Here is a 24,451-nt window from a genome sequence, read left to right as displayed (position 1 = left end):
CCTTTACTAGCGCTGGCCCTGTAACAAAGCTTACCCGTTTTACTCCCGGGTAGATGAATAATTTTGTCCCCAAAAACGCGAGACGACTGTTTGTGTGCGACCTAAAGATAAGTACTGTGTTTTTCAGCCATGCCAAAAAAAAAAAACCCGGTAGACAACAACAAAACCCCAAACTTTAAGACGGGTAGATGAAAAAAGGGTGGCATCACGCAAAATTTTCAGAGCGCAACGAAATGCCAGGTAACCTCCATTCTGCTGGGTTTTTTTTCTTCTCTCAGCCGGGGTGAAAATTTTTCGGAAAGTTTTTCCACCCGTTGCTGTGGTTGAGGATTGGGGGTTAGAAAAGGAGGGAGCTTGAAGGGAAGAATTGAAATGTGCCTTACGGGTAGCCTGATGATGAAGTTTGAATAAAGTATGCGTGCAGCCGTGTGGATGCGCGTGTTTTTGCCAATGGGGCTGTTTTCCTTGGGCGAAATGAAAGAAATGACACACACATGCATAGTTGCATGTTAAGTTGCAACCGGTAAAGTTTGAAATATTTTCCAAGGGTGCACACAAAAACGCAGAATAAATTATCTCCAGTGAGACATGAAAACATTAAAAGCTTGGTCGCCAGCTGGTGTTTTGAAAGTTTCCCCCCTGACGTGCATGCTCGTTATGGTGGGTCAATAATGGTGCCTTATTGGCTAAATCTTCGTTTAATTATCTGGTATTTGAACAATTTTTGAAATTTTATTATTTCATTGTCTTCTTTGAGCTATTTAGTTCTTTAATTGAATTTATTGAACCAGCATCGCATGAGTAATCGCCATAATCTCTTTTATTGTGTTTACTGCATCCTTTTTTAAAAAATATTTTACTAATAGCAACAATGATAATTAGTCGAACTACTTTTAATTATATTAAATTTGTGTGTTCACAAGCATTTAAGGGACAGCCCCTTGAACGATAGGATGACAGCATCATTAGATTACCAAACGCTATCACACATGAGAATGCGTTGAAGAAAATCAGCTGATATCATAATTGTAACACTTAATTTTAAAAAGCTGGTATATTAGCTTCAGGTTAAAGATGCTGATGGTATTTCGACGTTGCCTTAAATGTTGCTTTTCTTGTGATATCATCTGCTACAATCTGTATTTATTCAGTGTGTGATTAAAACATCCTAGAGCAAATGTCCAATTGCACTTATAAATCATAAATAGCTATCTTATAAATAAACCATTAACCCTAGAAAGAATTCATATTACACGCCGTTTCATCAGTATAAAAAAAACAAGGCATTTCTAGACTCTTCTCCTTCTTCTTCTTCTTCTTCCTTGGCACTACAACCGCGAAAGGCTTCGGCCTGCCACCATTTCAGGCTTTCTGTGACTTGATTTTACCCGTAGCAAGGTAGTCAGTCCTGCGTACGGGAAGGCGGTTCGGATTGGATTTGAAACCCAGTCCTGTTGTGTGAAGACCGACGCCGCTGTCGCCTCTACCCACGATTAAGTGGATAATTTACAGATAGAAGGGGACTCCGTCACACTTTCTCCAGATGGATAAGGATTCTTACACCTCTGAAGATATCCTGGTAGAACTATTTCGTAGACTTACCAGTAAATAGTCTGAACTGGACAGACATATTTTAATCTTGCAGTCATTGCTGTAACTTATGTCTAGAAATGTGTCAAAAGTTGTCTAATTCTACATAAAAATTGTCTAGCTAACTTTTGTCAGAGTCCAGCATAGCTCCAAGGCTTCAACATCACTATCTCATCTCGTAGAAAAAAAAACTTTAGACTTACGATAAATTATTTACCTATTAACGGCAGATATTTGTGAGTGTCTGACGAGATACATCAACATTTCATTTACATATTAGTGTTTTTATTGCTACCGTTCAACAGTTTCTTTTTGCTATGCTTTAAATTATTATTTTTTGCGAGGTTCATACCTTTCAAACCAACCTTTCTTTCTCTCTCTTACTCATAAATGCTCCAGTTTTGCTCTGTGTGTATGGTATACTTGTTTCTGCACCATAATGGAGGTGATTAAGTAGGATTGCACTAATTAGGAAACTTCAAGCCGATTCCATCTACTGCTGCGTCCACAACAAAAGCTTTTCCTTGCTAGTGAAACGTCGTGGTCGCCACCGGTTTATTTTTATTTTATCAAACCACCGTAAGGAGGGAACCTTTCATCGAATTGTTGGAGCTTTGCTTGGTTGTGCTCTGCGGTTTTTGTGGTTCGGTTGCGGTTTGTAGATTGGGTGTTTTTTTTTGTGTCCATTCGGTGACAACAACAACAACAACGACTTTACAGGTCACTACAGCATCGGCAGAGGGCTGCTACACACGGGCGCGCGTTATGCAATCGGTGACCGCCATGTCTGGTAAGGTGAGGATTTTGGTTTTGATTGCTTGCCCATGGTGTTGCAATGCGCAATGCGTTCGTGTGTATGGTGCAGTGGTATGGACAGCAAATTTGACTGCCAGTGACATGGTTATTCTTGGCTGCTCGAAGAAAAACGGTATGCTTAGAGGTGGAATGCAGTCGTCGTGGTGTTTTTGGAACACTTAAGCAAAAATATGGGTTAAGTGTCTCAATTCGGGGAGAGTGGAAAATTTCATCGAAAAGCAATAATATGCATAACTGATCACCAAATTCGGTGGGTCGTTTGCGAGCAGATATTGATAAAAAAAACACCCCACCGAAAGAAATCATTGTTTTAAGACTCAATCCCGCCTCAATGAGCGTTACATTGTTTCATTTTAAAGGAAAAAATAACGATTTTGAATGAAAGGTGAGAAAGGCTGCCAGCATGAAACATATCGAGCCACCGTTACATGTAAGTCAAAAGTGAACGTGCTGTGCCAATAATAACGGGCTGATGATTACACTATTGGTCTTGCCGGTTGGCTGGTGGCTACGTTTCGTGATGTCTGCTCCCGTATTCATTTCAGTTCCGCCGTGGTTCCGTGGGAAATGTAGCAAACTGTTCACTGTCCTCTTGTTTGGGGGGTAGTTGGGGTGGTTAGGGTAGCTGTCCCCCGCTTCTCAAGTCCTCACCGAGACGCTTTTCCACTTGGGAAGCGGGTTGATGCTGCAAGCAGCAATATTTTGCATTGTTTTGCACCTCATTTTTCCCAGCCAATTGAAAGTGTAAGAAGAAGAAGAAGAAGAAGGCGGGAAAAATCAGCTCACGGGGAAACAAAACTCGGAACAAAACATAAACTTGGTAGTTGTGTGTGTGTGCCCGTGTCGGTACGTTTTGTTTTTCTCTCCCGCCATTGGTACAGACTTGTGCAGACATTTTCCCAACCATCACAGTGCAATGAAAATTATTTCCAAATTTAACGATTTTTCCACACTTCAAACAGTCAAACTCAATGTCGCTCTCTCGTTCTTTCTTTCGGTGCCGCTTAAGTTCTTTTTTGGGTAAATGAGAGTGAAAAGGAAAATTTGTAACGGAAGTGCATTGTAATGCGGGAGCGGACGCTGATTATGATGATGATGACCCTGTGAGTGTAGCGCCCCAGCCACTTGCCTTGTTTTTATGGTTCAAGTCTTTTTTTCATTTTATTTGGGGGTTTGTACAGATCAAAAGGAAAACCTCCAACGAGCAAAGCAGGATCAAATGCAAAGCTGGTACATATTTTACCATTGCATTGCTATTTGCTTACTTGCTTTCTTGCTCCGGCATGATTTTTTTTCCCACGACTTGCCCCAAACCTTGGTTCTCGGTTTTTATGCAGCCTCGTCTGCTGCATCGGATTCACTAGTAAACGTGTCAGTAATTACTATTTTTGAAGGCGCCTTGTTGTTTGATGCGATCGGATGGTTTGAGGGAAATTAATTAAAAATTTCTGCCGTCTGTTCGTTCCGGTGGCATAATCTTTATATTCAGCTTCATCGTGTTTGTAACTCTCTGTAGCTGATCTGTACGCACAATCTGCTCTACTACCTTTGTAATCAGTCCGGTATGATGTAATGCCGATTGCGTGTGGTCGAGAGCGCAGATTTGATAATATTTTTGCGTATTGTATTTATGTTTCTTCTTTTTCACTTTATCTTTGTAAAATTTTTGTCTCATTTGTTTGGCTTATTTAACGACAGCTTATCGTTATAGATTATGGTCTATCGATTGTCTATCGATTATTTGTTTACTTATTTATTAAATATGACAGTACGATGTCGTATTGTCTTTTATTTGTTTTATTATATATTTTATTGTTTTTCAATTATTTTTATTAATTTTTCATATTTTATTTGTACTACGTTTTTGCTTTATAATACTCCTTTTTCTTCGGGTTTCTTTTTTTTCTATTCTTTTTCATATTTGTTTCATTGATCAATTCATTTATTTTTTAAGGAATCGAATTACTTTTCATTTAATTGATATAGCAATAGGTTTGTCTGAGTAAACTTGTTTATTTTTTATTATTTCGATAGATATTTCTTCTTAACTTATAAGTTTTATTTGTTTTCTTCTTATTATTTTTCTTTACTTTGTTCCTATTTTTATTGCTTATTGCATTGAATTAACTTTAAAACGTTTATTGCATTTTGTACTCATACTCAGATTCCTTACTTATCAATTTACATATATTTCTTTGAATTTTTAATGTTATATTTTGTATACAATCATTCTTTTATGTCTTAATTTGCTACTTTTTTGTTACATTTTGTAGTTTGTAGTTTTAGTTTTAATGTCAGTTTTGTTCTTAAATTATGATTGTTATGATTATTTAAGTGTTCCATTTCCATTTTCGAGTTTTTAAAGTAATTGTTTACTGTTTTTCTCTTTCTGATACGTTGTTTGTATTTCACAGCTTCCAGTTTCCTTTTATCTTAATCTTTTATCTTAAGAAAGGACTGATTTCATTGTCTGTAATTGGTTTTTATGTATGTAATTGAAATAAATATGAATAATCGAAGGTCAACGATCACTAACGGCAAATAAATTATTTCAACCATGCGTTTCTTGACCCTCATACTCGTATTATCAACACGACAACAATTTAACACGTTTATCGACCTCAACGACAGCAAAACATCATCGCCTCATCGATGCTTGATTGGACGTCTTTAATCTATGCAAACTGTCTATTAATAATGCAAAGTACACCTATACGCACACCAAGTATCAGGCCAGACCCTTTCAACGTACCTTCCGGTGCTTGAAAGTGAAAGTCATTAGGGGGAAACCTCACCCTACGCATCTGATCTGCAAGCTTTCATGTAATTGTGGTTGTCGTTCGGTTGTGCTGTGATCCTATTAATTAGGGAGCTGGAAAAAGGGTATGCAAAACAACCCTCTCTGCACTCGGGACAGGGGTCGATCAAGAATGCGTTTAACGACTTTCTCAAGCGAAGATCCGTATACGGTTAAAATTGTCCCCATAATTTATTTAAAAACTGAATAGAAAGCTTTTTGTAATATTATGCGGATCCGCGAATCCATGTTAAAGTTGTTAAAAGTAATCCAACGGCTGGCAGGTAACCGCCATCGAGTGCGGTCAACATTTCCTATCTGCAAGAACAATGCAAATGTGGCCAACGGATGGTTGAAGTAGTCACGTGAAGATGGTAGTAGCGGTTGTCGTTTCCCGCTCAGTCCGGCATGCACTTTGTGCACATCCCATCGACGTCAGCATCAGTGGTCGCGTGTGGGATGATGAGGTTTTATTTTTTGTTGTGTTTTTGTGTTGTTGCAAAGTACAAACCTCCGCACAACAGCAGGCGCACTGTTGCGCAACAGAAGGAGTCATTGCGGTCGGTGTTGCATTTTTGCGTGATTGCATAAAGCGTGTACCGGGTGTGCAGTGTTCGGGGTTGCTGCATGCTTTTAGGGGCGTAATTCCCAAGGGAACCAAATGTCGTGCCCGGTCGCCGGTAATCGATGATTTTTATCCTTACCGATTTTTCGATGATGGTGGTACCCATTATGGTTTACCGAAATTATTGCAAAAACGGGTTTTAAAATAATTTATTGGACAAGGAATTTCTGATTTGTTTATTCTGTTTTGTTTTTCATAGCCATTTTTCTGGTTTACTTATTAATTTTTTGATATTTGTTTGTTTTGTGAGTTTTTTTTATTTATTTTATTTTTGTATTTTTTATCTGTTTATAGTTTTATTACTTTTCCCAAACTCCTTTTTCATATTTTCAATTGTGTTTTATCAGAAATCTTCTCAGAGTTTACCCTTTTGCGAAGTTGTTCCATCCAGTCGGTTAAACGTTTCGTCACGAATCATTTTCCCACCTTCCGCGAGCATGCATTTTTTTGCAGAAAATTGTGCAAAGCCAGACAAAATCTTCGGCCGGAACTGCACGTTCGATGTGCACCGGTGAGGAACAAAGTGCTCCACTAATGTGCCACACTTACCTGCTACTTAGTGGTTCGTTCCGTTTGACGCTTTTCCAAATCAACAAGAAAATGGGAACCGGTACCGTACATCCATCTTCCAACTTCGCAAAGGTTTAGCTTGGATGCGTTTTGATGCGGTTGCCTGTTGCAATCAAAACTGCGGTGCAATGTGTGTGCATAAATTGATTTGCAGTGCGCACCTACGCGTTTGATAAGCGAATGGCTCACGGACAACGCTTGCCTTGGAGCGTAAACTTCAGCGCAAACAAACAACCTTAAGCGGAACGCGAGTAAGGAACAATCGGTCAGGTGGAAGGTACCGAGCGGTCGCTTCTGCCCGCAGTTTTGATTGTTGTTACCCATTGTTATTGCTTCGATGTCTGGGCCCCGCTAGGTTGGGGCAGAAGTTACATTAAAATCATCTCGGGAAGGGAAGGTTGCCGTAGGGAAAGCAGGGAACGGAGCGTTTTCAAAGCCACCGCTGGTTTGGTGTCCGCTGGCCTTCGGCGAAAAATAAAAAACCGAATAAACCTTGCATTGTGCACGACCATCGTGCCGGGCCGAAAACGGGGCGCCACTCGTAAAATGGCGTAGCGAATCGAGTTTTGATAATAGATTGTGTTTTGCGAGTGTTATATAGGGTGGAGAGAGGAGATGGTAAAGAAGGTTTCATCCGCTCGGGGGGCTTCATCTAGTCTAGGTGCTAGTTACTACGTTTGAGCTACCCTGGTGGAGTCAGAGCTGAAATGGGTGAGCGACTGGTAAAAAGGGGAAAGGAAAAACGACCTCCCCAATGATGATAGAACATACCAAATCTGGCCAACGAATGGAAGACTGAGGCGAGGGAGCATAATAATATGGTAAGGCGTTTGGCGCGTTTGGAGTTGGATGGGATGGCTGGGTCGTTCATGATCATTGATGCATCACGCTTTTAGGGTGATGTGTTGTGATTGGAAAATGATTAGTAGCTTTCATTCGCGAGTTTAGCATTTTTCCTTGTGTGTTATCCATTAGCGGAGCCGCAAGGTAACGCGAGGGATGTTAATTTAGAAATAAACGACCGACAAAGTTCTTTACTGATTCAGGGATTGGGAGTTATCTGATAGTTACGAAATTTAATGGATTACTTTTTATTAAATTACTACGGATTACAGTTTTAATAAGGATAACTGGACTTTATAGGATACATAAATCAGTAGATTACGAAATTTTTAAACACCCAAAGCAATATGCTCATATGATATAACACAACCAGCACTTCAATTCGCATATTAATAGAGTTGAGGCTTAAAGAGTTCAGATGGGTGATTGCACGTTTGAAGTTGTCCAAATCTAATGACTTCCTCTTAGTTGGCATTCGAAAGATAGTATTTCAGAAGTACTTTACGAGCTGAACTATGTGATCACTATTGTACAGCAAATCAGATTCGACTTTGGTGAGCTAGTCATGTCACATGAGATTGACCCCTGACGATCCAATCCTTTAAGTCATGGTAAGTCTTCGACAGTTTCGAAGAAGCTTGGCAAACCAAAATAGAGACGAATTGACGTTGTTGATGCGTCTACAAGAATGGTCTGCATTTTCGATTACCGAACGACAAAGCTAGATCGTGAGCGTTATCGAGGACTTGAGCAGGCCAAGGTTGCTTATCAGGTTGAAGCTCTATTCCTTGCGCTCAAATTATAGCCAGACGATGGAGTGTCTACTAGTAATTTTACAATAGCAGTGCCTCAGAAACTTTTATACTCGATACTGGCTAGGTAACTCTTCGTTATTCCTGAGTAAATTTAATTTGATAATTGGAAATTCAGATAAATACATCAAGGGATAAGCCTATGGCGGCTTATGTTGGTTCAAAACAATCAGCCGATCAGTCTATAGTTTTTAATATTTATGTATCAGGAATGAAGTTAAATTATTGGCCCCTAATAGTTTGTTCCGTAAAACTCGCTTCCCCAGCAAAGGCTCACTAGTTTGATTTTCTTTCTGAAACCCCATTAGCTTCTTGCAACGCCTTACCGGTTCACTGGCATTTTTTGTTGAGGCTTGTAGGAAAAAACCCTCAATTTCTCGAAACTAGAAACTACTGATCATGAAACATTAATTGTTTTTTAATCGGCCTTAAGATACATGATCGTTCCATTTTTTGTCTTTCGCTTGCTCCATTTGCTTTACTAACATAATTCGGTGCGGTATTGTTTTTTCCACTTTTTTCATAACCCATTGCACATCACGAAACCTTCACCCGAGAGACAGAGAAACTGCAACTTCCGACAACGAACTTAAGCTTAAAAGAAAAGCTTACAAACCACACAGAAAAAAAAACGGCCGAACCCCTTGTCCGCTGTCTCGATCTTCCGATAGGGAATAGATTTAATTAAAACTCCGCTCCGTGTTGTCGGAACGGTTGGCTCTGTCTGTTCTGGTGTGACCATCTCCCTCAACGCGGACACCAAGGAATTGGATACTTTGCGCGGTTGCCCGTATTTTCCCAGGCCCTTGGTCAGCGTGAAGGTTTCCGATTTCCGAACCGAGCTCAAGGAAGTGACGGATATCTGCGTGAGATACTTGCGAGTGCCGCAGTAAGTGATCGTTTAGTTTTTTTGTTTGCGAAGCTCACGCTTCCTAGGAGATGTTAGAAAATTGATAAAGTTTTGATTAGTTTGAAATCGAAATCAAATACTTCTTCTCGTATTTGGGTCTGGGGATAGCAACTTTTCCAATAAGAGCTATAAAGGCATGCTTTGTATAAGTAGATCACACTAGGCAAATCCAAATAAAATTATGAAACAAAAATATTGATGTTTCCAGGCCTCATTTACTGCCAACTTTACCATCATAAACTATTCGCTTAAGAAGGTCAAACGCTCAGGAACGAAGCAGGGGCAGCCATTGTTTACGGTGAAAGCCTTTTATGATCGCATTAAGAAATGACAGTTCTCCGTGCAATAAGGGGCCGCAACAAAGAAGGATTTCGCATTTCGCGATCGATGCGGAGGCGGTTGCGGTTGCGTAAGAAACAACACAACATACGCCTTCAGGTATCAAGATCGAGCCTGGACCTGAATCCTGACCAGAGTAAAAAGTGCGCTAAATTCCATCCCAGAAGACACTTTCACTTCTGACCAGGCTGTGGTGAAGGAAGCTGACCGCAACGCAAAAACCACCAACTGACGAGGAGAATCGATATTCGAGCCGGAGCAAATTTTCTGCTGAGCATTCCTCGATGAGATAACTCGTACCGTACAGCATAAATGACATTCGTTGTTGGGTATGAATAATTTGTTCCACACCAAACTAGAAGATAGCTTACATCTGTGCAAGAATGTTTGGAGCGGATTTTTCTTCTAAAAATGGTACCGCTACCATCCGATTTGCTGCGGGATGGGTTTTGTGATGAGCCGCTCGTCGGTGTGGAATGTGTTGTTGGCGAAACCGGTGAGTCAATCATTAACCCACATCAATCATCACACGACGCCGGGGCCAACCTTTGAAGGCCGCCTCTTCACTTTTGGCATCGGCGATCACCGATCGGGGGGGTGTTCATTTACGTGCAATCAATCAGTGATGAAGCTTCCCTAATTCGTGTGATTAAAGTCGCGATGTAACGTGCGAATGGTTCAGGTTGCTGGGAGCATGATGATTACTTTTTTTTGTAAAGTCAGCGCCTAGCTACTTTGTTGCAGATTTGGCACAGGATGTGATTTGCGGGCCAGTGTTTCGTGAGGCAAAAATATGTGAAAATAAAGCAAAAATAGACTTTTTGAGGACGCAAATGAAGAGCTGCGAAATTGCAACATTCAGTTACATCAAATGAGCAAGCTTGGGATGAGACTTTGACGAGCCAGAAGGGAGGGTTCAAATCTTGGCTAGAGTTGTGCACGGCTTGGAAGTAAAAGCAAATAGCTTTTCTAAAAATTTATCTCAGTGGGTGTTTTAAAGGTTTTTGACGGTTTCCTAGATAGATTTGGTTTCGTCCTGAGTTAGTTAAAAATGCTTAAAAAGAGCATTAAAATGTGAAAACTAATTAAAAAGATGAAAAAATGCGTACACAGATAACGGCGGTCTGATGGCCGAAGTGATAGCGGCGCCAGTCTTCTCTTGACTGGACCGGGGTTCGATTCCCACCAGGGAAACCTTCTCGCACGCAGGACTGACTGTCCAGCGATGGGTTAAATAAAGTCACGGAAAGCCAAGAAATGGCAGACCTAGACCTGTTGAGGGTTGTAGAACCACGTAAGAACGGTAAGGAAAAAGAAAATGAATGTTTCGATTTTTTTTACAAAACTATACAAATAAATACAATCATTTAAATAAATCAATGAATGGAAAATGTATCAAAATATAGGACGGAAAAAATTGCATGAATAATGGAGGATTGTGACCTAGAACTCCTACTCACAAATCAATGTCAAAGTAGGTAGGTTCCAGGAGTTCCCAAAACATATTTGTACTTAGCCGTTCATGTTTAGCCTTATATTCAAGTACAGTTGCTTGCATATAATGAACCTACACGTAACGCTACATTTCTCGGAAAATAATTATTCCACATTCAATTTTGCAAAATCTATCCTATTACTACCGTACCAACGGAATGACCAACCAACTGGCTGACATTCCGGATGCTAGATGCTCCATCACTTGCAACGTCCGAAACATTCTGATGCTTGAAGGTTCACTTTCGACCGTTCGATCCGAGCTCTAGTGCGCTGGATTGATTTATTCACCAATGCTTGTCAATTATGTCCGTCGCCGTGAGGTCCGGCGCTTTACACCGCGTCCAGCAACGCTCGGCAAGAAAATTAGTATTCCGTGCGTTTCGTGTGCGAACGATGCACCGCGTCGTTGGGCAGTGCCGGTGCGTTGGAGCGTTGCGTTCTAATGCAACCGGTAGCCAAGCTTCATCCCACCGCGCACCTGCTCTACCACAAAGCAGTGCTGTGTGTGTGTACGGTGTGGGTGCTAAACGGTGTTCTGGCGATCGTGGCAAGCAGAAGCCTTGAATATTGATGAGCTGCTTGGTGCTCATGGTGCGAAGAGTATTAGTTGAACAAACAAGAGTACAACTTAGTAGAGGGTGATTGTTTGAAGACGTTTCACGCTGGTGGACTTGGGCATCCGACGGGAGGGTTAGGGTTGCCAATGTAATGTAGTCAATACTAAGTAAAAACGTATCGGTTGCGTGTAAGACGATTAGAAGATGGCGTTAAACAGCACGTGTTGCAGGGTGATGTAGTTGGGCTACGTTATACAGGCATTTGGCAAGGGTTGAAAAATTTCTTATGATGTCTTAAGATGATGAGGACTTAAGCTATGGTTTAATTTAAGTCTTTGCCAGTAATCTGAGATATTGCTATAACTATAAAGCTGATCAAATAACAATTAAAAAACAGCTCTCCGCAATTAAAGCCAAACGAATTCGCAATTTTAAATGTTCAAATCGTAAACGTTAACCTTTTTTTGGTACGCACGCGCGTCTAGTACGGAGTCACATTTCGCAGCCCGCCCGGAGGTCATAGAAAACCCCTCATTGACCTCTGACGCTTTCTGTCTGTCACGTCAAGAAAGACAAACATGCACGACAAACCACAGCGCACCGAGAACATGTGGAGAAGCCTCCGAAAAGAAAGGGCAACCAACAGGCAAATGCCGCCAGCCTCCGAACAGGTTTTTGCGCCGCACGGCCAGTCTTATCAGTGTCGCGTCGGCAGAAACACGGCACAAGGCTGCGCACGGTGTGACTCCCGAAAGGATGTGCATCTTCTCGAAGCGAGCGAAGATGCGCACACGGCGCCCTCGGTGACTCGGTCGTCGTCGTCGGTTTGCCTTGACCGTGTTTTGCGTGCGTTTGGTTGCTGTGGCCAAGCGACGTCTGTCCGGCGCATGGTCAGCACTGCACCAAGAGAAGCATCAGCAAGTGGATGCCGTCCCGGAGCGGTTTGTTTTCGCCTCGTTAACGATCGGTGCGCAGGTGAATATAAATCGAATTTTGAGATGCATCGGTGCAACCTGCAGCTTTAATCCAAGCTGCTTTCCGTAGGTGTGGAAGCGGTGGTATAAATTAGGCATCAGTAACTCAATCTGCATCTTATTACAGAGGATTTTTTCTTGTTGTTGATTAAAATAAAGCACCAGCAATTGATTTTGGGTTCGCCGGGGAAGGAACAAGTGCCCCCGAGGCGATGGATCGTCTTTCATCTGTGGCGTTGAAAAGCCTTGCCAAATGAAGGACCATTTCATCAGCTATTGTAACGGCCCGGGTTTTCTGTTGATGATTCCTCGTGATCGATGATCACGAACATTTTCACGGTCCTTTTTCGGACATCAGCTTGTCAACAACAGGCGGTTCAACGAACGATGGCCTAACGAAATTCGTGGTGAATTATGGATAAATATCGTTTCACGAACGAACTCAAGCCCTATGGACGAGGTGGAATCGGACTGGCGAAGGTTTAGGCCCCAAACATTTGAAACTTGTTCGTGCGTGGCTGGGCGTCAATTTCATTAGGGTCACCATCACCGTCAACACCTCGGAATTAAAATAATTTAAATTTTTAAATAAACGAATCGATCTGTAAAAATGTGCCGTTGACAGCGAGCCACAAGGGTCCCAAGAAATCGGGGAGGAATTTCTTTAGCTTAGGTTGGAATGATAAAGTAACGCTCTTGGCTTTGTGTATTGCTGTCAGGACTTATTAAAAATAATAGTAGCTTCGTTAATAAAAACTCGTTTTCCGATAAAGAAATTCGAAGCAAAATTCGACCAAACGAAGACGCGTGCGCTACGGCTCGGTTACCATCAATCAAGTTGATAAATGCAAATCAAGTGACGGTCCTAGAACTTCCTTACAGCTCAATCGTTCCGAAGACTTCAATGCGGGTCGGCAAAAAGCAATTATGCCGCGCATGGCGCGTTGAGCTCGGGCGTTGATTAATAGTGCAGCATATGGCGCCGCCAAACGGATCGCTTCGATTTGACACAAATGGTTCAGAATGAATGGTGTCTTGCTACGTTTGTTGACGGAAGCTATCAGCGTTTTTCTTGATGAATCAATCAAGGTATCTTCATTGTTTTAATTTTCGCTTCAAACAGACTTTCAACTTTAAACAGTTAATTGTTGTAAATTATTATTTATAATATTTAGAACTTGATTTTCTTTGGGTGTGTTTGATTTCTACATCTCATAAAACGCTAAATGTGTCAATGTTCACCTTGACTTTCGGCAGCCATCGCACGAGACCTTGATCCAGTCGGCTGAATCGGCCCGCCGAAACCAAACTGTACCGGAGGAGGAGTGTAACATTAATTGAAATTAATTATCCGCTGCTTTACAGCAGCATTCCTCGCGCACGCCAAAAAGATGTCGCGAAGTGGTACATGTCCGACGAAAGTGACACAGAAAATTCCAAACGGGAACGGTGTCATGCAATCAGGTGACTATCTATGTCTGCTGGAACCGTTTTTGCCGAAACTGTAACAACACTTTCCAATGGTGACAGTCGAAGGGTAAATGAGCTTCCTGAATTACACCGCTTCACGAGCAGTCAATTATACCGGCCGACCGAACGCTCAAAGAGCTAGGTTTGGTCTAGTCGTTCAGCTTTTTTTTTGCGGCCTAGCCACGATTACATCCTCAAACAAGCTAGTCCGAGGTTCACGGGCTGCTTCATCCCGTTCGCGCGCTAGATGCTCCCTGAAGCATCATTCGGCCTGGGTCTTTTCCTTCCCCCGGTGGTCGACACACTGGAATTCGCGACGATGCCCAATCGATGCTACACCATCCACGAAAATGAGCCATTGTGAACGGATCGTTGAGCGCAGTTATAAGTCGTCCCCGTCGCGAGAAGCTCGGGGGAAACAGAGCAAGAGGACTCCACTGGAATCGATTCGGCAATTTGATGCTTTCGGTTGCATTTCTGTTTTTTTCGCTACGCTTGGTTGTTGGTGGTCGGGGAGTTTTCGCACAGTTTCGCCCTTGGGGGTGCAATGGAGAAGCGAGCTCGATCGATTTCATGACACAATTTATTTTAATGCCACTCGGATGTGGCCTCCGATAGGTTTCGGCGGGAGTGCTCGTGAGATGGCGATCGTGGAAGTGAAAATGTCACCAGAAAGCTGGACGGTGGACTAAACGGTTGGAGAGAGCGAAAAAAAAAAAACCTCAGGGAAGCTTATGTGATCGAGCTCTTTTCGGTAGAGGTTAAAGTTTTTTTTTGCAGTCGATTGTGGTTTATGAAATCGATTTTGTGGGTTTAAATCAATTTTTATTGGCGTTTAATGGAACGATTGTACAATGTTTCAACCGTTGGCATTATAGATTAAATCAATAAATCGTGTGATTTAGGATTCAAGGTTTTTAAGGGTTATTTTATAAGGGTAAAAAAGACCTTTTTAAATTTCTTTCGTTAGAAAGTGTATCTAAAATCTCCTTTTATTTCTTAAAAGGATTCTGAGTTCTCTTCTGGTCTGTTGAATTAGAACAGTTACCTCCCTCTCTACTTTGCCTTACGATTTCCTAGGTTATTGCCTGCCATTTGAAGTTAAATAAATTTACTAGACTTAATAATACCACGTAGTTGGAACGGTCGGGATGAGACTGGCACCGCTGTCGTTTCAGGAATCAGGACTGCCTGGCCTAGCCTTTTCATACAGTGCATGACATAATTGTACGAAAATTTATTTTAAAGTTATGGGAACAAACGTTAACAGTAATGGATATAATGATTTTATAGGTTGTTTCTTAATCCTTTTTTACTTATTTATTTATTTATACATAAAGTTATTTATCAAATTGTGGTCTAGATATAGTTTGGGATCACTCAACAGAAAAAAATACTATTGAAAGGTTTGAACTCAGAACAAAAACAACTCAATAATGAGATACATCTGTAATGAGAGTCTTAAATATATATATTTAATAAGGCGATTGCATACTAATTGCGTACATTACAGTTGAGTGCAATAAAAAGAAAACTATTTTACAATTTAATATTTTTATTAGCTAATTTTACGCTATTTTTCGCCATTTGGGGGTTCACACATGTCCTGGTTTTAATGTTTTTCTCATTATGCACAACGTATCACAAAAACTCTCAAGTTGTATATATTTCTCATTTTAATATTTTTTTATAATACAATACGGTGTCAGGCTTAATAATTAAAGGTGTCATAATTAAATCATAAATAAAAAAATCTATTAAACATTACAATCAAAATATCATAGTCGTATAATTATTTTACACTCTGTTCTTTGCTATCAGGTTAATAGGCCTCCTCTTGTAAAATAACCACTGTACGGAATTTTACAAATTATTATTTGAGCATAAAATGTTAAAAAAATTGTTAAGATACGTATTTGGTAGTGATTGACACCTATTTAGATGCGCTCGATTATTCCTAACCCCATCCCTGACGTATTTTATGTCATCCAAAAGCGGCGATCGTTAGCCTAAATTCCCGGAGGAACACTCACACAAAACCTGTAAAAGGCGACATTTTTCGCGCAAAAAAAAATCGCCATGTCACAGTGCCATGTCGAACCTGATTGCCTTAAAAAGCTGAAACTTTTTCCCATGCAGCAACAGCAATACCCACCGTAAGGAAAGCCCATCGATCAGCGTTCATTACGGTTTTGCAAACTACAATGGGCAGCATCCCCCCATTGCTACCGGTGCAAAAGAGGTGGGAAAGAATTGTTCAAATTGCTACTAAACGTTCGTGAAACACGCCAACAAGCACCGAATGCAGCTTCACCGACCGTGTGTCAGGTCTGTGTGTGCTCACTGTGCTCATATGGCAAACACGGTTGCGCCAGACTGGGCGATCGTCTGCCGATGGCGAGGCAAATATTATTCAATCGGAAGTTTATGTAATTGCAGCAACGGCAGCAGCATCATCGTGCTGACACGATGCGCGGCAACAGGCTAATGAGGAGGGTAAACGTTACTCGGGGAGAGCTCGCAGCAGTACAAGATTTGGTACTCCACTCCACCGATGACACATGTGAGTCGGTGGGCCGAGAGTGGCGATAAGTGGCAACCCAAGGGACTATTATGGGAATCTTGGAATGAGGTGATCTTGGCGATCCCCGAAAAAAAAACAACGACAAGCAATGCCGAAGAAAGCAAGTGTGGAAGTGTGCCATTGGGTTTCTGGGTCCAAGTCCATCAGGTGTGTCCGAAGATGGAGGGGCACGCACACGAAAAAGGGCCCCAATCGGGATCCATCTTGTTGCGAGTAATTTGGGCGGTAGATGCCCACATCAAGTTGTTGAGGAGTAATTTGACGTGTTTAGGGGGAAAATTTGACAGCAAGTTTTTTTCTTTCTCAAAACTCAAAGTAGGTGAATCACCTACAGGCACGGACATGGAGTCTCGGTAGTAGGTTCAAAAAACGTGTTAAAATCGTGGTGACTTCCCATGCGAGACCTGTTGCCGGTCATTCGTCCGTTGACCTTCTGTAGAAATTTTAGCAGCTTAGTTAATTACTACAATCAACACGAAATCATTTCCATTTCGTCGGGACTCTTTCCCGGCGGTGGTGTGACAGGATCCTTAAATCATAAGCAAGCGCATGCGACCATTTCTGTAGCGTCCAAGTGCGTGTCTGGTATCGTGGGAACGGTCCGCGAAAAAAGTTAGCAAACGCTTGGACCGTGATTTCAATTTGCGCTTGTAATTTGCTTACGTTACTGGCTAGCAGGTTTGCGCTCTGCATGACTGGTACAGTATTTGGGAGTGCCTGCGTTTTTATTTTTTATTTAAATTACTCTGTATGAAGACCAGTATACTTGACTCGAGGTAGTCGAGCTTTAGGGCAAATGTCGTTAGGAAGGTATACTAATAAAAGCTGCGTTGATCACCATAAAATTGGTAGGTTTTGTGCGTGTTTTAATAATACAATCTCAAGTCATAAATCAAGCTCAGGAAATTTGGATAAAGTTGTAAGAAAAATTTGAACTTCAAGATTTGAAAAATTAAATGATCTAAACAAAGGGTATCCAACTTTCAGAGGTCACACATATTCTTCTTCTTTCTTGGCCTTACGACCTCTTAGATCGTACCTGCCATATCTGGCTCACTGAAACAGCCTCACTATGGTGGAACGGCCCAGATTAGATTTGAACTCCGGTTCTGCCGTCTGAAGAACGGAGCCGCTATCGCATCTACGATCGGGGCCACCCCATAACAGGTCACGCATACCAGGATTCTAAATACTCGGCATAATGTTTCTGATACAAACGTTAAACCCAAACAACCTCCAAACACGTGCTTCATCGATCGTTCCCACTCGCTGGGTGCTCCAATTCCTCGTTCCAAAAACAAACGTTAACCAACTACGACCATTATGTTCGATAATCGTTTGTTGCTACTGTTTTGTGCCCCGTTCTCGCTTGTTTAACACTAGCCCGGGCACGGGGTTTTTGCTAGCAACTAGCGTGTTTAGCAGCATGCAGAGTATGCTCTTAATCATTAACCGTATAACCGGGTGGCTTCGTACTAGTCGGCGTTAGATAACGGCGTTAGACCGGCACATGTTGGCTGTCGCTGGTTTTATGTGTTAATGTTTTATCTCAACTCCCAGCGTATATGGTACGGTACGGTACAGTGCTCATCACCATAAAACCTCAACGGGAAGGATAGCAAAAGAAGTGAGGAGTGAACACAAAATCAGAGATAAAATACAGGATGATAGATAAGTGTTTGATGACTGTTGATCATCGTGTGCGTACGGTGGTAGCGGTACCGATCGATAAGCGCTTGATTTATGTTCTCCGGCGTTGGTGGTCGGCAAAAATTAATCACATTAAAAGCTGTTAAGCTTTCGTGGGAACATTCGCCTTCTGGGAGACATAAATGCTTGATATGATGTGATGAGCATTATTTATATGTTTTACTATCCTTATGTCACTTTATTCTGTTCCAAATTTAATTCTCCGTTGAATAGATTGAAACTGCTTTTGATAATTTATCCTCATAACCATTCAAGTAAGAGCATACTCAATTTCGAAACACTTTTGGCATTTGATTGATGCTTCACCGGTATTGCTGACTGCACGGACAGAACCATACTCATGGTGCGCTCATTTCCATTTGAGTGCACTCGCACGTGGCAAGAAAAAGGCGCTAATTTAGTCACGACAGCTGGCCGCCCGATGTTCCCCTTGATAGAGTTGTTGCCGAACTGGCCGTCGGCGAGGCGATCGATGATTATGCTACACTGGTTCACATAACGACGACGACGATTATTACAATCGAATTAGGCAAAATGTGTAGCTCGTAGGCAGTCGCCGATCGGTTTGCCAGGATCGGTTTGGTTGAGTAATCGGTTTGAAGTGTAAGACAAACACAGGGGCGACGACGCGCTCTTTAACTTGCAATAACATGGCTAAAAAATAAATACCACAAGATGATGCTGATGATGGTTTCCCTCAGGGGATCTGTAAATGCATCCATAATGCACCATAAAATGCAATCCCCGGGAAAAATGGGGTGTCGAGCGGATGCATCAGGTTTTTTGCTGTTGTTGTGGTGGCTTCGACTGGGCTAAAGAGACACCTCAAAAGCGGGACATTAATCCGCTGTTGCGTCAAAACTGTCAAAATGGTACCCTTGGGTGGAGAATAAGTGTGGAACTCCCACCCACCCGAAAGGGCATTCCTCGGCAAATCCTCCATAATCATAATAATCAGCTCAGCTGCGGTGCATCATCGTTAGCCGCGCGGGGCCGGCTGGGATGGTTGAGCGAACGAGCGTCGAGGAACGAGGAATATTGAATCAAACTACGTGTCGTAAATAGCGATTGTGGAACGATAAGTCATAACCTCGGTGGCTCTTGGTGTGTGTGTGGAGGGGGGGGAGGGGGGAAGAGATTCTCGTACTCCTGCACCATCGATGTGGAGGATTTTTTTCGGGTGGTTAAAGTAAAAGAAACTCATCCGGCAAGAAGATTTCCAAAGCGGTAGAGAACAGAGAACTATAGAAGGAGAGAAAAGTCCGTTGAAATGTCGCCCGAAGCTCTGAATGGTTTGAGTGGAAGCATTGATATGAAAAATGATAAAACATCGCCAGTATTCCCTCGGAGCGCCAAGCGCCGGAATGATCCAACGTCCAACCGTATTATTGGGCCACTCAAGGAGCGTAATGGTGCTGGACGCTCAAGAGCATAAGTTGTGAACTTTATGATTTCGCCAAGGAAAAGACTGGCTTCCTGTGGTGCTTTGTCGCGCGATTGTTAGCGGGTTTAGAGTTTAGAGTTTTGGCGACTGGTGGACTGCCTCTGCTGAAGAACTGGCAGGTGGGATAGGCACGGGCCATAAGTTAAAGATTATTGTCGGTCTAATGGTTTTTACATCATCATCTTCATCGCGCTGATTGTCGGGTATCGTCACGTACGGCACCTATCGTACAACACTTAAGTATGAGAATTTGTCCACAAGCGGTGGATTGTTGGGAAGATGTCTTGATGGTTGATGATGCTTGCTGTAAGTGATTCGTATAGGGTATAAGTTTCATAATTCGATGAATTTGTTTGATAAGTGAACTTAAATTAGCGAAAGGGATAAGATAGGAGAGAATTAGATTAACTGGTTATCGTTTGATTAGAAAGCATTGCATTAAGTAATAGCTTGGCTTCAGCTTTACTAGTTCAAGTCGTAAAATACTCTTGACCACCTGAAATACTTTCAACAATTTTATGGATTCTGTTGAGTTTGTTTGTTCAGGGTAAAGTAGCTTATAGGCAGTTCCTGCCAGGGGTTTCGGAAAAAATCCCAAGCAGGGTTCGGGGTATTTCCTACTCCTGCTCAGGATTATGTAGAACATTTGCAGATAGAATTTAAGTAGGATCTTAGCTTTGAAGTTAGAACTTACCATAGAAGAACCATAGTATAGGTCCCTTAAAATAAGAAGATCCGAGCAGAAACCAAGTACTGCTAAAACATCGCTATTTCATAGTGAAGACCCTAGGTATTTGAAGAAATTCCCTCAAATAAAGCTTGGCAGGTTATATGGTATAGGAGCCAACCATCCAGGAGCACGCTGTGGATGTTCTATTCTGCTTCTTCCTCTTTTGCTTGGCCTAACGACCTCTTGGGATGCCTACTATTTCTGGCTTCCTAGAATTGTTGATACCGCGGCATATTTCTATAGTCAGTCCTTTTTATCGGTGAACGGCCTAGATGGGATTTGAACCTCGGTCCTGCCGTTGTCGCATCTACCATTGGGCCTCCTCGGTTGGATGTTCTGTTTTCGCCTAGTCATTTTATAGTTGCCTAGTAAAGACTCCGGTGGCCGGGTGAAACGATAGTGACACCAATCTCCACACGGCAGACCGGATTGCAAATCCCATCCAGATCGCCTCCCCATGCAGCAGGACTGTTTATCCAGCTATGGGTAACAACAAGTCATAGAAAGCCAGAAATGGCAGGCTGAGACCTTTCGAGATCATAGTGCCAAGGAGATTTAAGATTCCCTCAGGCAAGGATATAGATTCCTTTAGATAATTGCTGAAGGCATTAATCCTGCCAAACAAAGAACAAACTAGATGCTCCTTTTAGAAGAATCCATGAAGTTTCTCAAGCCTTTATTTGGACGAAGTTGATGCCACAGTTATTTCATTCCATTTTCGTTCGTTGGTTAATTTTTATCATTCCACCTCAGAATAGGTTGAATAATAATTGGAGAACGAAACGTCAAATTTGGTGTATTCTACTTCCTGGTGAATATTCATGGGACTTGAAAAATACAGCTAAAAGCACAATTTAATGTCAGTGATTTGTTACGATTTTTATGTCTAGTTCCTCTCAGAACTCTGCTTAATTTCTTTGTTGTGGATGCAAACAATTCAGTTGCAACAAATTGTGAGCCGTTTCTTAATTCATCTACTATAAAATACATTACCCATTAATAATCCCATTTTCTATCATCACTATCGATACAAAGACGGCCACGCAGTACGACACGGCGATTGTAGCTCTGCATCAGCATGACCACCCTTACCGGCATATGTTTCACGCCTCATTCAACCCCCACCGAGTTGTGACATAAACCCTTCTTCGTGGCATCTCGCAGCAAGTTTCCGTTTCGATTGGGCAATCGGTACGAAGCGTTGAATGTGTATCCTCCCGCTTGAATTACCACGGCACGTTTGGCGCTGTCCGAGAGGAACCGTCGTTTAATTGATGAGGTCTGTGCCGCTGTGCCGAACGGTCACTCCAACGAACGTCCCCGGGTACGGAAGGTCATCGCAATCGGCCAGCCTGGGCCGGGACGTGGGCAAATGCCATCTTCGCGCGACCACACGCACCAGCGCGAGGTGTAGTCAATGTACCGTACCGAAAGCGCGCCAAAACGCTCGTCCAGCGAGACGTGGCTGTGAGACCTAAAATGGGGAAACCTAAAGCGAGCGATGCCATTCGCGCGCGAAAGATGCAAACAGATGCAGGTGCAGGAATTTGTGAGCAATTCGTCAGTGCGGTTTTTTTTCGCCGCGCCATGGGGTGGGAAGGAATTCCCGTCGTCGATTAATCGGTTCTACATTCCTACATGACTTAGGCGGTGGTGCAATTGCTCAATTGGCGCACGCTAGACTAGCTGTGCACTAGACGATGCGTTCGGTGCGGTCAATGGCCAAAGGTTTCGCAAGTTGATAATGGCATATCGGTTGAGCGATTGACGCATGGGGTCAAATTCTTTTAAGGGAAGTTGGCGTTACTGAGCATGATTGAGTAATTAGCTCAACTAGATGGGATGTAGGGATTGTTTCACAATATGGTGCGTTGTACTTCAGACAAGAAATTGTTGTATTTAAGGGTTGTCAGTCAGCTACTTTTATGATATCAATCTCAAAATCAACTGATGTTTTATCATATGCTTCCATTGACTAATATCTGGTTAGACTTGTGACATCATCTCACTAACCCTGTCTCTCGATAATTAAATTCTTGCCCTGTAGTGTCCAAAAATCTTCTACTTTGAAGCCTGTTTTGAAGCATCCCTTTTGTGAATTCGCTCAATTTTTCCTGAAATCAATAAACGAGGCAATATGTGCCGAACCACACTTCAGAAGATCTACATACATAGATACATTTCCAGGGAAATGGACGAAGATCTCCGTATGATGCACTGCCTACCCAGCTGTATCTGTTTCATAGGATTTTTCCACTGATTTATGGCGTACTGCTGGCCGTGAAAGCTTGCTCTCACTGCGTCCTCTGCACACTGCACACTCAGTATGCACCCATCTCACAATGGTCCTGTGTTGTGTGAATGTATCAAACTGCGTTTTTTCGCTCTACGTCCTAGTCCACACTTGCGGAAATGGGTTTTGAGCAGTTAAACCCTATGGCTGCAGCAGGATCATTCCTTTTTCCTCGGAATCGCCTCGTTTTTGGTATTGTACATTTGGTGCATTCGATTTCTTTTTGTTGGTGTGTTGGATGCACAAAAACTTTTGCTGGGATCTGGTACGGTAGAGCACGTCGAAACCATACAGTTCGCTCTGGGCTCTGATTTGGTGGCATTCGGTTAGGGCTAGTACTCGGTAAAGTGTGTCCGAAAGCAACCAGGGCGTTGGATTTTGTGGAAAATGCAAATGTGAATGGTGTTATTGAAAGGTAACCGCCACGGGCAAGCTAAGAGTGGATTTGATCGTTTCGAAAAATGTTGAAAGCGACATCTAGCGGAATAAGAGCTACAGCTTATTGATTAAGGGTGATGGAGCTTTATCGCTCATTTTGGTGAAATAATATTTACTTTTATTAAATTCCTTTTGAAAGCTTTCTGGTCTTAATGACACTTTCAGTTATTTTTTAAGTCCTTTAAAAGCCATAATTTTGCTCAATAAGTCAGTCCAGTGGGTGGAAAACCATATTCCAAATCGAGAAGAAAATTGTCCCTGAAACCTCGGTACACTTTTCACCGGCTGCCGAAGCAACAGCTGTTTGGCTGGAAAGTGAAACCTTACATTTTAATTACTTTTTCGGAAAGTCGACACACAAATCACAAAGCTTCAAATCGCCCTTCGGCACAAACGGTGGGCGCCCGACCACCCTGGCTTCCACTGTGTCCACAAAGCGTCCAGACGAGCGTTCGTTGGGCGCTCTCTCGCACCATCCAAGTGATTACATTGCGCTTGATTTTCAATGTCGATTACGGAATGTTTAATTAAATTATGTATTGAATTCATCATGCTGTGTCGCAGATGGGGCGAGTGCGTACAGGGGAGCACCATCGAAACCACCAACCCAAGCAGCTGATGATGGAAGAAATCTGGCCAGGTGATTAAATTATCGAACGAGCGTCCGGAACGCGTAGGTTGTGGACGTTCGCAAAAAAACGGGAGGCTTCAAATTTGCTGCTTGAATGACGCCTCGGTGCTGGCTTTTTTTTTCTCTCCTCTCGATTCGTTCTTCGATGTCGTTCCGTTGGCAATCCATTATCTTGGCAGCTCACACTTACAGTAACTTGCGGTAGGGTTTGAGATGTAGCGGGAACCAAAAGCTACCACCGTACCAAGTGTAAAGTGGGGATCGTTTACTGAAGGAAAACTCAATCAACTGGTCGATGGAGCTGTGCGGTGAAAGCAGACGTCTCTGGGAAGGGTGCAAAAGCGAGTGAAAAGCGCGTTGTCAAACGTGCGGCGGGAAAAGAAGCGATTCAGTGAGTAGTTTTAGCTGGTTCGCGAGAAGATAGGTAGGTGGCCGGATGATTTGCTGCTAATAATCTTGTTTTCTTCAATAAATGGTCTATTTGTTTAATATTTATTAGGGTCATCTTTCAAACTGACTGTAGCGGGATTGGAACGATGTGGTGGTGCGTAGTATTTAATTTGAACGCATTTTGACTCAGTTGAATTATTTTTACGCCTCAATTAGAAACATTTTATATTTGAGAAAATAATGATGCTTTTAACGTTAAAAAAAATTAAGCAGTGTTGCAATATCATGTACTTTAAAATAAATCAACTGCCGTAATACTGATCGAGGGTAATATAAGTCTTAAGTCTATTGGGAATTCCAGGGATGATTTTTCTCCTTCGGTTTTCATACTATAGTCAGTATAAGCCGATCTCAGCAAAGGATTCGAAACC

At 42.3% G+C, this 24,451-nt stretch overlaps 1 protein-coding gene across 1 annotated transcript in view; it reads left to right on the top strand.

Annotated features, from left to right (window-relative positions):
- Window positions 1-24,451, top strand: part of LOC118509919 — a 63,407-nt gene that overhangs the window by 37,129 nt on the left and 1,827 nt on the right. The gene's annotated exons all lie outside the window — the stretch shown is intronic.

Source organism: Anopheles stephensi, chromosome 3 (assembly GCF_013141755.1).
Source record: "Anopheles stephensi strain Indian chromosome 3, UCI_ANSTEP_V1.0, whole genome shotgun sequence".
Classification (NCBI taxonomy): domain Eukaryota; kingdom Metazoa; phylum Arthropoda; class Insecta; order Diptera; family Culicidae; genus Anopheles; species Anopheles stephensi.
Note: the sequence above shows the minus strand (reverse complement) of the source record. Positions and strands in the feature narration are given on the sequence as shown.